Here is a 693-nt window from a genome sequence, read left to right as displayed (position 1 = left end):
GAGAGGAGGAAGCAGGCTCCCTGCTGAGCAGAGAGCCCGATGCAGGACTCGATCCCAGGACCCTGAGATCATGACCTGAGCCGAAGGCAGTGGCTTAACCCACTGAGCCACCCAGGCGCCCTGTGAAGAGTTTTAATCAAGAAAGGATCGTGTACTTTGTCAAATGCTTTTTCTGCATCAATTGAGAGGTTCATATAGTTCTTGTTCTTTCTTTTATTAATGTAGTGTATCTCATTGATTGATTTGTGGATGTTGAACCACCCTTGCAGCCCAGGAATAAATCCCACATGGTAGTGGTGAATAATCCCTTTAATATGTTGTTGGATCCTATTGGCTAGTATTTTGTGAGAATTTTTGTATCCATGTTCATCAGTGCTGTTGTTCTGTAATTCTCCTTTTTGATGGGATCTTTGTCTGATTTTGGAATCAAGGTGATGCTGGGCTCATAGGGAGAGTTTGGAAGTTTTTCTTCCATTTCTATTTTTGAAACAGCTTCAGAAGAATAGATATTAGTTTTTTTTTTTTTTTTTTAAAGATTTTATTTATTTATTTGAAAGACTGAGATCACAAGTAGGCAAAGAGGCAGGCAGAGAGAAAGAGGGGGAAGCAGGCTTCCTGCTGAGCAGAGAGCCCAAATGGGGTTCGATCCCAGGGCCCTGGGATCATGACCTGAGCTAAAGGCAGAGGCTTTAA

The sequence above is a fragment of the Mustela nivalis genome, assembly GCF_964662115.1.
Source record: "Mustela nivalis genome assembly, contig: HAP1_SCAFFOLD_2736, whole genome shotgun sequence".
In the NCBI taxonomy this organism is placed as follows: domain Eukaryota; kingdom Metazoa; phylum Chordata; class Mammalia; order Carnivora; family Mustelidae; genus Mustela; species Mustela nivalis.
This window is presented reverse-complemented; position numbering follows the sequence as displayed.